Source organism: Echinops telfairi, unplaced genomic scaffold (assembly GCF_000313985.2).
Source record: "Echinops telfairi isolate 266 unplaced genomic scaffold, ASM31398v2 ScPeMD7_7468;HRSCAF=8506_0, whole genome shotgun sequence".
Taxonomy (NCBI): domain Eukaryota; kingdom Metazoa; phylum Chordata; class Mammalia; order Afrosoricida; family Tenrecidae; genus Echinops; species Echinops telfairi.
The window spans coordinates 53,712,380-53,726,808 of NW_022111369.1; positions in this window are offsets into that span (position 1 = coordinate 53,712,380).

A 14,429-nucleotide genomic window follows, 5' to 3' on the forward strand; every position below is an offset into this window, starting at 1 on the left:
TCATTTCATACGCCGATGGCATGTGAATTTCCAGAGATGAAAGACATTGTGACTTGACACTTCTTTTAAAACTTGGAAAGATGCTCTTTTTCACATCTCACTTTTCTACCCTCAGGTTTCAGGTATTTATTTTGGATGAGAGACTCAGGGATGTGAACAGGGCCTGGATCTTTCCTTCGTAGGATGCGGTAGCACATCGAGCTGAGTCAGTTCTGCGCAAGTCAATGATAGGGACACCTTTCTTGAGGTTGCGTCTGTGCTGATAAAGGGGGACATAATCACTGATCAAGATCTGGGGAGAGAGAGAGAAAAAGAAGATCTGAAGCATTTTTTTAATGTTAAAAGCAATTAAAAAATCATTTTATTGGGGAGCTTTTTACAAATCTTGTAACACTCCATCATTCAATTGTATTAAGCACACTTGTACATATGCTGCCATCGACGTTTCAAAAACATGTTCTTTCTATTTGAGCCCTTGATATCAGCTCCTCTTTTACCTCTCCCTCCCTGGCCCTCCCACCCTCATGAATCCTTGTTCAATGTATGTATGATTGTTGTTATTTCGTGACTTACACTGTCCAATGTCTCCCTTTATCCACATTTCTGTTATTCATTCCCCTGGAGGAAAAGCAATGTTTTTACAAGCTAAATAAACCCTGGAAATTATTTTGATGAATATTCATAAAGAGTGCTTGAATAAATGTTAATTTGGGGGGTAGATTCTAAAGTATATTCTGACATGCTGACGTGTTTTTGTTGTTGTTCGGTGCCATTGAATAGGTTCCAAGTCATAGTGCCTCTTCCAACATCAGAATGAAACTCTCAAGTATTGTTATGCTTGAGCCCAATGGTGCAGCCACTGTGTCAAGCCATCTTGTCAAGCATCTTCCTCTTTTTTGAGGATGGTGTTAAGCCAGGTTGACTACAGAAACAAATCTAGTGAAACTCTCAGAAACGTGTAAGAAAGCGTTTTATATCAAGAAGTAATTATATCTCAGTTTCTCTGCCATCCTGAGTGTGGTGTTGCCCCGACTTCACCATGTCGTCTCATAAGACTTTCAGGATCAAGAGATTCCTGGCCAAGAAACAGAAGCAGAATCGGTCCATTCCCCAATGGATTCGAATGAAAACTGGTAATAAGATCAGGTACAACTCCAAGAGAAGACATTGGAGAAGAACCAAGCTGGGTCTGTAAGGAGCCCCCTGAGGGAGGGCACGCATGGCCGCATTTTCCCAGGCTCAAATCATGTTGTGTTGCATTAAGACTTTTGTCCCCATCTGATCAATTGAACTTCTATTGGCAAATAATCTGGTTTATTCCTTGGTTTTTTGCTTCCTCATCAAGTCTAACAATAAATAATGTAAGGCTGTTGGTAAAAAAAAAAAAAGAAGTAATTATATAGCAAAAACATCCCAGCCCAGTCCAGATAAAGTCTATTAGTCCAATACTAGTCTATCAGCCCTTCTTTAGACTCACCTAGCCACATGCAATGTTGCAGAGTTCAGGAAGATCACAGGCTGGTGGGTGAAAAGTCTTGTGGATCCAATGGCAGTGACCACATCACAGACCTTGCAGCAACCAGGGTCCCCCAACAGGAAGGTGAAGGCAGAGAGAAAGAGAGGGGGAAGTTCCCAGGACCCTCCTTATGAGAAGGCCATTCCTACAAGGAGTCACCATCAGGCTGTGCCCTGATTGACAAGCTAGACTCTACCTCTACTCTTTTATATATCTTTAAGTCAACATGAAATTAGGACCTTCTACTTTACCAAGCAGTGTCCTTTTCAGGGACTGGCCTCTCCTGAGGAGCCCTGGTCGTATAGTGGTTACGCATTGGACTGAAAACAACAAGGTCAGTAGTTTGAAACCACCAGTGGCTCTGAGGGAGTAAGACAGGACTTTCTACTCCCATAAAAAGTTACAGTCTCAGAAACTCACAGGGGCAGTTCCAGCCTGTCCCATAGCATCGCTGAGTTGGCATTGACTCCATGGCAGTGAATTGGTTTTTGTTTTTCTTCCTTTCAGCTTTGGGTCTCTCCTGAAATATGCCCAAAGTACATGACAAGAAGTCTAGCCAGCCTCCTTCCAAGGAGAAATCGGGTTGTACTTTTTCCAAGACCAATTTGTTTGATTTTCGGAAAGTCCAGAATTGAAAATCCTTTCAGTATTCTGTGTCAACACTTCAATTCAAATGCATCAATTTGTCGTCTTCCTTATTTATTGTCCAGTGTCCACAGGCACCTCACGTGATAATGCCCGTGCTCGCATCAGGCTCGCCGCAGTTCTCCAACTGACATCCTTGCTCTCAAACACCTCAAAGAGGTTTCTTTTGTGCAGCAAATTTCCCCAGTGCAATACGCCATTTGATCTCTTGACTGCTGCTTCGAAGAGCATTGTTTATAAATCCAAGTGAAATGAAATCCTTGACAGATTCATTGTTTCTCCATGTACATGATATTTATTGATCCAACTGTGATGACTTCGGTTTCCTTTCGTTATGAGTCGGAAACCACTCGATGGCAATGAGTTTGATTTTTTTTTTTTACATTGACTTATCATCCATACTGGAGGCTGTGGTCTTTGATTTTCATCAGTAAGTGCTTCCCGTCCTCTTCACCTTCAAGGAAGCAAGACTCGTGCCACTGCGTAGCACAGCTTGTCAAGACCCTTCCTCAGATCCGAAGGCTGAGTTCTTCTCCATCGAGTCTGGCTTCTCTGATTATTTGCTCAACATGAAATGAAGTAAGTATGGCAAAAGGATAAACTCCTGATTTCAAAATGAATTTGAACGATTATATTTAATGTTTCTTGTACTAACTAAATTCAGCCAAGGTGGAGACAAGGAGCCCTGTTACGGACTGAGGGCAACAGCAGATGCTAGGGCTCAGCAGCCTTCCTGGATGAGCGTCCCTTGGTTCTTCTTCTTGGGGAGAAACAGCTCAGCTGGTGCATATCCCACTGGACTGGTTGGGCTCTGCTTGCTGCTCTCAGCCTTTATCCCCATTATCCACACTGTTTCAGTGTGGTTACTCGCTAACCACCCTCTTCTCTTGCCTGAAGTCACAAGCTAGTGGCGTGTTTTAATTGTTGCTCCTAAGGAAACCAAAAGAAGCCCTATTAAAATCATGAAATAAAATAGATTTCAATTTATTTTTTAAATCTTCATAATGCCTAACCCATTCATCTGTTTTAGTATGTGCCAGTAGCCTAACCTTCGTACATTGTCTCTTCCTTCAAGCCTCTTCATTGGACCCACTGGAAATAAATTTGGCATCTGTCTGCTGTCTGCTCTTCTGCTCTCGTGCAGATTTAATCTTGGAAACCCAAAGGGGCAATTCAGCTCTGGCCTGTGGGGTTGCTCTGAGTTAACATTGACTGGATGGCGTGTGGGACTTTAAGGGAGATGCTTACAAAATAGAAACAGTCATGTATCTATTCTGGCACTTAGTGATTCTTCAAGTTCTCACTGTGGGGCACAGAGCCCCAGTAACTCTCTGTCCTAAACCTCAAAATCCAGGAACTATCACTCTTGAAGACAGAGGGGAAATCTATTCATTAATCCCAACCAGAATAAGCAATAAGAATCGTTCGGGGAATAGTGACGGTTGGTTCCAGAATTGCTGGCCTTCCAGTGAGACAGTGATCGGTAAGAAGCTCCACTACCCACAGTATAGAAGGGATTCCCATGAATAAACAAGACACACAGCCCAATTTAAAATAGACATGCTCTAGAAGAGAAATAAGCACTAACAGTAGGCAAAAAACCCCACAAGTGTTTCATCTCAGAACAACCAGACTCCCTGCCACCGAGTCGATGTCACCTCACTGCAACCCCAGAGGAGAGGGTAGAACTGCCCCGGGAGTCTCCAAGACTGTAACTCCCTAAGGGAGTTAAACTCCCCAACTTTCCCCTGCATCTCAAAAGGAACCAGGTAAAAGAAGGAAAAAAACCAGCAAAAACAAAAAACAAGCAAACAACAATAGGAAAAACAAATGCACGCTGGTATATCACTCTGGCAAAAAAAAAGAGAGAAATTATATTATCACAGGTTGACAAGAAGATGAAACAATAGTAACTGATATGTCCATGCAAATGTAAATTGATGGAACTTATTGGTATTCCTTAGTAGCACCGAATATCTACGAAGAGGCTGCAAAACATTCATAGAGAAATGAAATGAAAAGAAAAGCTCATAGAATTTTCCCTCAAGCTTTCAGAAGCCCCCTTGACCCAGAACTTTCATCACCAGAGGAATCCTGGGAGACTTCATGAGAATGTTCTTAGCAGCATTGTAGGTTATACAAAATAGTAGCAAGAAACCAGTCATCAACGGAGAATGGCTAACTGAACTTTGGTGAATTCATACCTAGAATACTATCCATGGATGACCAGGTAGATTGGCTTAGCCCCACATATCAATATTAATAGGTGGTACAATGCTTAAATGTTTGACTTCTAACTAAAAGGCTAAAAGTTTGAACCCACGCAGTTGCTCCTTGAGAGAAAGACCTAGAAACCTACTCTCATAGAGATTACCACTCCCAAGGAGATCATGCCCGACGGACATGAGTCTCCAGGAGTCAAAAATGGACCCCACAGCTCCTCAGGAGACCATAGTGGGGATGGAGGGAGGGTCGGTCGTGAGATGATATTTACTGTATGATTCCATTTACACGAACTCAAATGCAAAAAAAAACGTAACCAGTGTGCTATTTCAGCTCAAAGTGGTCTTGTTGTTATTATTTTAAGTCACAGAACGAATAGCATGGCAGAGTGGCTGCCTCCTCCATGGAGAAGAGTGAACAAATCTGCCTTGGAAGAAATACAGCCAGAATGCTTCTTAGAAGCAAGGACACGGCAAGACTTCATCTCACATCTCACGCACTTCGCACGCTTATTAGAAGAGACGGTTCTTGGAAAAGGACCTCATAGGGAGCCGATGAAAAGAGGCAGACCCTCCGTGAGGTAGATTGATGAAGAGGCTGCACCAATGGGCTCAAGCCTAACATGGGGTGAGGATGGCCGGGTTTGATTCTGCAGCACCGCACCGGGGGCGCTGTGAGGTGGGGCTGACTAACAATCACAACTTCCATGGAGGAAGGAGCGTATCACTGACCGCTGTCACCCAGCGATCTTAAAGTCTGAGCCGTGGATACGTGAGTGCTCTTTTAATTTTGGGTGCAGGTCATTATTTAGTCTTTAAAATGTTCACATATGTTTATATACTCTTTTATGTGTGTGATGCAATGAATATTTTTTATATAAAAAAAAAACGAGGGATTTAGGTTCTGCAGCCCAATTCCCTGGACTCGAACCCCAGCTCTGCCTCTCCCTAGCTCTGTGGCCTTGTGAAGATCCCTGCCCTCTCTGTCATTCCATTTTCTCCTCTGAATCAGTTGCCATGCTGATTCCGACTCCCGACGATCCCATACTCCACGGTAGAAGGGACTCAACGTCTTTTCTGGCCTGTAGTCATTGCAGAAGCAGCCTGCCTGCTCTGCTCCTTTGAAGCAGCTGCGTGGGTTCCAATCCCCAGCTTCTCAGTGAGCAATGTTTTCCTTGCTGGCCGCAGAGAGGGCACACATGGCCTTTTCATCATGCCCACTGTTCTGTACTGCCCAGACCCCTCTGGAGATGACTGATTGCCTTGGGGGGGGGCACCTTTGGGGGCTGAGTGATTAGGGTTATTTCAAAGGGGCCGGATTAGCAAGCCGATCAGGAGAAAAGCACGGGATTCTCAGAAGCAGTGTGGTGCCTGGGGATTCCTCAGCAAGTGGTTTCTAACGAGTTCTGGACAGAAGGAAGGAAATGACTAGAATGGTTTGAAAACCAAAAAAACTTCACTACCATCTAGTCGATTGCGACTTACAGTGGCCCTACAGGGAAGAGTGGAAGTGCTGTGGGTTTGTTTCTGAGACGGTAAGTCTTTATGGTCGTAGAGAGCCTCGTCTTTCTCCCACGGAGTGGCTGGGGGTTTCACACTGCTGACCTAGCAGTTTGTGGGCCATTGTGTAACCCATGACCGCACCGGGGTTGCCATCGATTTGGTGCCAGCTCATAGCGACCCACATACAACAGAATGCGCCCAGCTTAGCCTGGCACCATCTTTCCAGTCATGGCTATGCTTGGGTCCATTGTCGCAGCCATTGTGGTAATCCCACTGGTGGAGGGGCTTCCTCTTTGTGGCTGTTGGCTGCTTTACCAAGCCAGTAGGATGTCCTTGACCAGGGATTGGTCTTTCCGGAGAGCGCCTTGGACATCCAAGGGAGCAGTTCTACTCTGTCCTAGAGGGTCACTGCGAGTTGGGTTTGATTTCCAGCCTCGGGGTCTTATTGTCCAAAGTTATATGGAACAAAAGAGTCGTGGTGGCATATTGGGTTAAGTGTTGGGCTGCTAGCTGCAAAGTCAGCAGTTTGAAGCGGCCAGCTGCCCTTCAGAACAAAGATGAGGCTTTCTACCCTTATAAAGAATTATAGCCTGAGAACCCCATTGGGGAAGTTCTGCTCTGTTCTTTTGGGTCACGATGAGTCAGAATTGATTCGAGGACAGTGAGTTTTTTCTTGCTCTTAATTGATATGGTCTTTAATGTTCTCTCGTGATCCCGTGGGCGGTCACTGACTAGTTTTCAGAAGCAGGTCACTAGGACCTTCCTCCTGCTCTGTCTTATTCTGGAAGCTCCTCTGAGATCTGTCCACGACGGTGACCCTGCTGGTGTTTGAAATCCTGATGGCACAGCTTCCAGCATCACAGGGCACACATGTCCCCACAGCAGGACAAACTGACAGGACTTCGTCCTCTAAATCCCAACTGTCGCTGCATTTGGACACATTGCCCTTCACGGTCCTGTTGTTTAAATAGAACACAGTGAAGCATCCCGGTCTGTGAATCAACGTGAACTGAAGCAGACGGGGCTATCATTTGCAAGTGACTCACCAGTGTTAATCCAAGAGCGTTTTTCACTTCGTAATGTTGGGATTGTTGGGAATCAGGGTTTTGACTACAGACATTGTAGTCAAAATAATGGATTGTGTCCTCCCAAAGAGAATGCCCACCAGGAACCTCAGAACGTGACCTGATGTGGCATAGGAGTTTTGGCAAATGCAATCGGACAATGGTTTTGGGCTGACAGCATGCTGGATTTAACTCGCTGTCATCAAGCTGGTTCTGATTCATATCAACCCTTCGGGACAAAGTACAACTGCCCATGTGGGATTCTGAGACAAAATCTTGACAGGAATAGAAAGCCTCATCTTTCTCCAGCAGATCAGCTCCTGGTTTCAAACTGCTGGCCTTGAGGTTAACATCCTAACTCATAACCCACGGCTCCACCAGAGTTCCCCTTGGTGGATTGGGGAAGGGGACGATTTAAACCCAATGATAAGTCCTTCTAAGAGGAGAAGAGGGGGAGTAGAGAGGCACAGGAAAACAGCCACGTGAAGAGAGAGGCAGCGAGTGAAGTGATGCTGCCAGAGGAGCCGCCAGGAGCTGGGAATGACAAGGAACCCTCCTGCAGACCCTGCCGAGGGAGTGTGGACCTGCAGACTCGTTGATTTCAGACTGCAGAATGGTAAGGGTCCCAATTTCTATGGCTTCGAGCCACCAAGTTTATGGTCATTTGTTATGGGAACCCTAGGACATGAATACCAATACTTCACAGAAGTTTTCAGGACACCGTGTTTGGTAAAGTGGAGGGGCAGTGAAAACGAGGAAAGCCCTTGCTGAGATGGATGGACACAGTGGCTGCAGCCACGAGCTCAGGCAGAGGAACAGTGGGAGGAGGGGGCACGGCCGGGCACTCTTTTGTCCTGTTGTGCAGAGGGTCACTACGGGTCAGAACTGACTGGACAGGACATACCAACAACAACAACTCGGTGCTCTACATACATCCTTGAATGCATGTGCTTGTCCAATTCTTTGGCGTCTCCTTCGGCTCTTCCTCACCATCACTGCTATCTGCAGTCTGGTATCTGTCTGACCTAGCTGGGGCTCCTCCAGCCTCGTGCCCACAGGAGGCGCCGGACCACAGTGCTTGAGTGAACCAGTCCTGGTCACGCATCATCATCCTCACTCATTAATTGATGCTTTCTTGAATTGAATTCTTGATTAATTTATCATTTCTTGAATTGATAAATTACTTGAAATTTTCCCAACATGCTTTTTCATAGAATAAATGATGGCATTTGCTTAGGATTCCACAGGTTGGAGAGTGCTTGCGTGTACATTGCCCCATGTGCCCTCCCAGCCATGCTGCGGAGTATTCTTCTTGGGCGCATTGTGTATGCATAGAAGCGAAGGCTGAGGAAAGCTAAAGACTAGACTACATGTAGGTCACTTGCACACTTGGCAGACTTACACTGCATCCTCCAATCTCTTGGCTCCAAACTCTCTTTTCTTTTCTCCACCATGATCTCCTCGGAGCCTTGGGTGACCTTGTGACGAGGAAGTGGGAGAGGTGACTGAGGCCAACTCCGTTATTTTTCTGATGAAGAACGTGACCTTCAGAAGTGCCCAAGGACACACACAAAACTTTCCCAGGACACACACAGAGCTACTGACCAGGAGGAGGACTCTGACTTCAAGCCTGGCCACTCTCATCTTTATCATCAGAATGTCGGGTGTGTGTGTGTGTGTGTGTTAGTTGGACCCACCACCGCATCATTATTGGCTAAGTATAGATAAGGTGAGCTAAATAGATAGAAAATTATCTCCTAAGGCGCCCTCCGCGGCCTAGTGGTTATGTGTTGAGCTGCTAACCTCAAGTCAGCAGTTCAAAACCACCAACCAACTCCAAGGGAGAAAGATGAACAAATGATCTTCATAACCAAGCCCCCAACCATGTTTGTCTATGTTCTGGATGCTGTTTGCAATCCCACACTCATTTGTCTCTCTCCAGCCATTGTGAAAATCAACATGGCCAGACAAATGTCCTCTGCTTCTTTACTACTTACTTCGAGCTCAACGGTTGGAGGTAGAAGGGACCTCAGAGGTGACTAAGGCCAACCCCTCATTTTTCTGATGAAGAAACTGACCTTCAGAAGTGCCCAAGGACACACAGCTGGCTCTCAGCATACCCAGACCTTGAGCAACAAGTTTCAGTTCCCAGGCCTCAGATCTTCCAGCCTGAGCCCTTGAATCGGGGCCTTTCTGTTTCAGGATCCGCTGATGACAGCTAAGGTTTGACCCTTCGCTTATGTGTCACGAGCATTGCCAGATGATTAAATAAAAGGAAAAAGGATGAAACTGTCAGCGACAGGGGCCTGCACTGGGCCAGTGGCAATGGAGGAGCAGGAAGACACACGATGTGGTAGCCAGGTGCAACGTGACCTTACCTGCCAAGATCCAGCCCAACATCTGGGAGCAATGAGCCCTGGGTACCTCGGGCCGGGGCCTCTTGAGCTCAGGGTTGAGGCCCCCTCTACCCAAATGTTCTGAAGTTGAACCTGCAGCTCCACCTGGCTGGAACAAGTCAAAGGACTCCTAGAGGGAAGTGAGTCTTTACACAGATATGCTTCTCTAAGCCAGTTCTAAGAAATGATACACACATCACCTGCTTCTCGTTGAAAAGATTAGAACATACCGCCAAGCCCAAGGAGAACAGTGATGCTCACTCTGCTAACCACCGTGGCTTTGTGTGTCTATCTTTCCAGACACTCTCTTGTACCTTGACTGTGTTTTCACAAAAACAGGGTTGTATGGCACAATCTAATCGGCACCCTGGTTTTCTCCTCTTAGGTTATTGTGAACAGCTTTCGATGCCAGCATGCCAATAGAAGGTATGTGCCCCTGCATCAATGTGTATGATCACTGCGTGGTAGTGATCTCAGATTTTTCTAAGGATCCTGTGACCACCTGTTCTGCTAATTGTATCCATGAGCTACTATTGAACATCGTCCTGCAAAGTGTGTGTGTGTGTATCCTTGTGTGTTAGTCTTGGTAGACTACAGAAACAAATTCATAGACACTCATGGGTATAAGAAAGAACTTTATATACAAGAGCAACTGTACATTAAGAAAACATCCCAGCCCAGTCCAGATCAAGTCCATAAGTCCGATATTAGCCCATATTCTGATACCAATCTATAAAGTCCTCTTCAGACTCACAAAACACATGCAATGATGCTATGCAGGAAGATCACAGGCTAGTGGGTAGGATGTCTTGTGGATACAGTGGTGGTGTAAGCATCTTGGCACTGGCAGGGGTCTCCAGAGGGCTCCTCCGGCTCCAAGGGTCTGGCTCCATCAGCCTCTCTCCATGTGTCTAATCCACAGGGATGTCTTGTAGGGAATGAGTAGAGAGAGTGTGTCTCCTGCCTCCAAGGAGGAAAACAGAAGTTCCCAGAATCCTCAGGAAAAGTCCATATCCACACAGAGGCCTCATTGGCTCTATCTTGAATGACAGGCTAGACTCCACCCCTACACTCTTAATCCTCAAATGGACACCAGATTATGTAACTACCACACCTTGCTTAGGGCCACAGTACTAAGTCAGCACTATGTGCTCTACAAGAATCCCTGGTGGTGCAGGGAGTAAGCACTCAGCTGTTAACTGAAAGGTCAGCAGTTCAAATCCAGCAGTGGGAGAAAGATCTGACCATCTGCTTCCATAAAGACTTACAGCCTTGGAAACCCTTTGGGCCAGTTCTCCTCTGTCTCATAGGGCCATTTGACTCAATGGCAAGGAGCTGTGTGGTTAACAGGCTTAGCTGCTAATTGAAAGGTGGGAGCCTACCCAGCATGGTCTTAGAAGAATGACCTGCCTTAGCAGACAGAAGAGAGAAACCAGCAATTGAAAACCCAACAGAGCACAGTCCTCCCCTGAGACACACATGGGGTCCCCGTGAGTTGGAATTGACTTTAACACAAGTGGATTTGGCTTTATGTGCTTACATATACTAATCCATGTACTTTCACAAGCACTCAAGATAAAGGTACTATCACCATCCTATTGTACAGATGCCGAAACTTACCCAAGGGCGACCCCTTGCCTGTGCTGGAGTTAGACTCAGTCCCAGGAAATGTGGCTCCAGCCTTGGATCCTAGTCACTACACTTCCCATAACCCAATACCACCAATTTGGTTGTACACTCCAGTTCCATGGTTACATAAGCAGCGAGGACCTGCAGGCACTGTGCTATACCCGAAAAAAGATCTATGTAGGATGCATGGGAACCCAGAGACTAAGTTACTTTCCTATCAGGTCATCTGTAAGGCCACTACTGAGTCTGATGACCTTTTGTCTAGTGCTCTTGCTGCCCTTTGTGCCCCTTGCCACACCTTCCCCCCAACTCCTTTTACTTTCTCCACCCTTCGTACAGGTTGGGCTCCATACAGAGGTGCTATGTCCGGTTCCTTTTGTCTCTGGAGGAACTTGAAACCCTTCCAATTATCCAGAGTGAGACTGGACGCAAGCACGCCTTTGCCTTGTGTTGACACTGCTGCTGTCCGCGCACCGCTATGCTCTCAGAGCCACCGTTCTCCATCTTACCAAAGACTTCCTCCCAGGAAGGGCTGGGGTGGGGGTTGTGGGGAGGAAGGAAAGGAAGGGGGGAGAAAACCCCCATCCTGCCACAACACAGAGCCTCAGATTTCACCTGTCTTTGATGCTAACGTCTCTGAGTCTCTCCTTGTTCCTACTGAAGTTTAGGGGTGCGATGGGGAGGAGAAGGGAGGGCTGCAGAGCCATCAAATATCTCAAGGCGCCAAGATACAGTGTTGGTGAGGCAGCTTCGGACTCCATGACCGTTGGTACATCAGAATGAAGTACTGCCCAGTTCGGCACAACTCTTCCTGGTTTTGAGCCACTGTGTCCATCCATCTATCTCAGTAAGGGTCTTCCTCTTTCTAGCCTACCTTCTACAACAAGCATTCCCCCAAACCAAAACCCTCACTATTGAGTCCATTCCATTCCTATGCATAAGGACCCTAGAGGACCAAAAAACCCAAACCAAACTCACTGCCGTTGAGTTGATGTTGACTCTTAGTGACCAGATAGGATGGGGCAGGACTGCCCCAGCAAGTTTCCGAGACTGTAAGTAACTCTTTAGAAAGCCCCATCTTTCTCCCACAGAGCGACTGGTGGTTTTGAACAGCTGATCTTGCAGATCACAGCCCAACAAGCAACCACTACCCTACCAGGGCTCCTCACTACAGTACATGGCGAGGAAAACTGCTCCAGAGGGTTTCCAACACTAGACATCTTTATAGGAGTTGACGGCCTCATCTTTCTCCCTCAGAGCAGCTGGTGGGTTGATCTGCCAACCTTGCTGTTAGCAGCCCAACATATAACAACAGCTTGACCAGGGTTCCTTAAAAAAAACCTTAGAAGGACCCTAATGGATAGGATATACTATTTCCCTCCCCTCCAAATTACACTAGTCATTTTCAGTAGAACTGCGGTTTGGAGTCCTGGTGGTTGCAAGTTGGGTTGTTCACTGCAAGGACAGTAGTTCAAAACCACTGACTGCTTCACGGGAGAAAGATGAAGCTTTCTACTCCCTTAAGAATTGAGCTTCTCGTGTGATAAAGAAATCTGCCCTTTTCAATTAGTCGGAGACTTATTGGTAAACTGGAGTCTTGGTGTTGCTTTCAGGTAAATGTTGGACTGCTAACCACAGGGCTGGGGGTTGAAATCCCCCAGTTCCTTCCAGGGAGAAAGTTGAGGCTGTTGCTCCTGTAAAGATTCACAGCTCCCAGTAAAAGGAAACAGAGGAATAATCTGGGAAGCAAAGCTTTAAAGAACACCATACTTTTCTAGGATAAAAGAAAATAATTAATAGAGAAACGTATTAGGTTATTATTAGATTCAGTACCCACTGTCCAATTGCCACAAAACTACCAGCAGACTTCCTATCAATTTCTCCACTTCACACTGTTGGGGCCAGTTTGCCCACTGGCCCTGGTCTCCCAGGAGAACGTTCATCACCGTTGACCTCGTGTGCTCATTTCTTCTTTGCTTGCAAATCCTCCGTCATTTGCTTCTTCATTCACTCAGTCCATCTCATTGAGGCCGGGCTGCCTCTTCTTAAGTGGCCCTCTACTTTACCGAGCAAGACGTCCACCTCCAGGACTTGGCCCTCCCGAATCATGAACTAGCACTGCATCATGAAATGGAAATGGTCCTCAAATGCAAGGGAATAAAAAGGGAGCTCCACTAGTGTTCTAATCCAAGGGTCCTCAAACTTTTTAAACAGGGGCCAGTTCACTGTCCCTCAGACCCACTGGAGGGCCAGACTATAGTTTCAAAAAAAAAACTATGGATAAATTCCTATGCACACGGCACATATCTTATTTTGAAGTAAAAAAACAAAACGGGGCAAAAACACCCAGCGGGCCAGATAAATGTCCTCGGCGGACCATATGTGGCCCTCGGGCCGTAGTTTGAGGACCCCTGCCCTAATCCATCCATGCCTAGGTTTATTCCCAACAAAATGCATTTCAACCTGCCTCTACAGTCAGTGAAGAGCTGCAGAGAATTTTTGCTTGTCTGTGTCTCATTTGGGTGCCATAATTCTTTTTTTTTAAAAGATCTGATCCAAACAGTGGTTTCCGACGGGTATCTCCCGGGCCAGTTCAATTCAAAGCAGAAGAGTCAGCTGGGAAGGTTCTGGTGCTTGTGCTTGGAGATCCCGAAGGGATAATCTCGACAGACTTGCCTCAAGGACACAGGGTCATCTTGATAGATGTGCTTGAGGACACAGGATGATCCCAGGGGCTCATTAGGATGACGCTTTTAGAAAATTAAAAATCGCATTGGTGTGAACCAGGATGGCCAGGGAAGGAAAATGCACAGTGGATTTTTTTTCCTTCCCTCTATCACGATAATGCACCTCCTGCCCATTCTCGGAGGGTAGCCGAAACTCCACAGCCCTGGCCTTGCCCCTTCAGGCTTCTCTTTTGTTTCTAAAACTCAGAGAACACTGCAAAGGCACACAGGCCGAGTCCCTCGGTGTTGACAAACTGTCATGTTGATGAAGAGCCAGAATTCTTCCGGCGAGGGTTAGCAAGATGGAGACACTCCCCGCAGGGATGTGTAGACCTAGGGGAGGAACATGAGCTTCATGCGTGTGAGTGAGTATGAGTGAGTGTGCATGTGTAAAATATAACAGACACAGGGAAAGCATGCAAGACCCAGCTGCACAGCGCCACTCGTCAGCACAGGGACGTATCCCAGTAGCCGCTTTCTTCTTTCGCTTTCCTCCCTGCCCTCCCTCCTGAGCCCCCTCCCTCTCTGGCTGGCTTATCATGGCCTTCCACGTCTGCTTCCATTGATGGGAAAGCCATTTTTGTTAGTCCACCTGCCCCCCCCCACCATTTTTTCCTTTTATAACAGTGATGTCTCTCAGTATCTGTCTTCATAAGATGGACTGACTGCTGAGCACAATGTCTTGCAAATTCATCCATGCCTTGAAGGGTTTGCCAATTTCACTAATG